At 41.5% G+C, this 422-nt stretch overlaps 1 non-coding gene across 1 annotated transcript; it reads left to right on the forward strand.

Annotated features, from left to right (window-relative positions):
• On the forward strand, positions 1 to 103 carry LOC114916977 (U6 spliceosomal RNA). The gene has a single exon (XR_003805672.1). It is a non-coding gene; the product is annotated as a U6 spliceosomal RNA (small nuclear RNA).
• The last annotated feature ends 319 nt before the right edge of the window (positions 104 to 422 follow it).

The raw sequence follows: 422 nt of genomic DNA on the forward strand, positions 1-422 counted from the left end.
GTCCCTTCGGGGACATCCGATAAAATTGGAACGATACAGAGAAGATTAGCATGGCCCCTGCGCAAGGATGACACGCACAAATCGAGAAATGGTCCAAATTTTTTTTGGTTTTTTTTTCCTTTTTGGTTTCCCTACTTCGGTTTTAGAGCATATTCAAATCTGCCCAGTGGTTTAGGGCTTGGGGGGTTGATGGTGCTGACTGCCGAGAGAGTATACTTATGGGTTGGTTTGTGAGTTGTGATGAAAGTGAAACCCATCATGGCTCGCCTAGAGTTGAGTTTGAATGAATAAATGAAATGTTTAGTTGAATTTGAATTTGGGCATGTTGCTAGTGCTAGGGAAGTTATTCAGGAATGTGGTTTTCTTCAAATTCAAATGCTTATCATTGAGCTAGTGGTAGTGACACATCTTGGTTCTTCAGA

The sequence above is a fragment of the Cajanus cajan genome, chromosome 4 (assembly GCF_000230855.2).
Source record: "Cajanus cajan strain Asha chromosome 4, NIPB_CcT2T_4, whole genome shotgun sequence".
Classification (NCBI taxonomy): domain Eukaryota; kingdom Viridiplantae; phylum Streptophyta; class Magnoliopsida; order Fabales; family Fabaceae; genus Cajanus; species Cajanus cajan.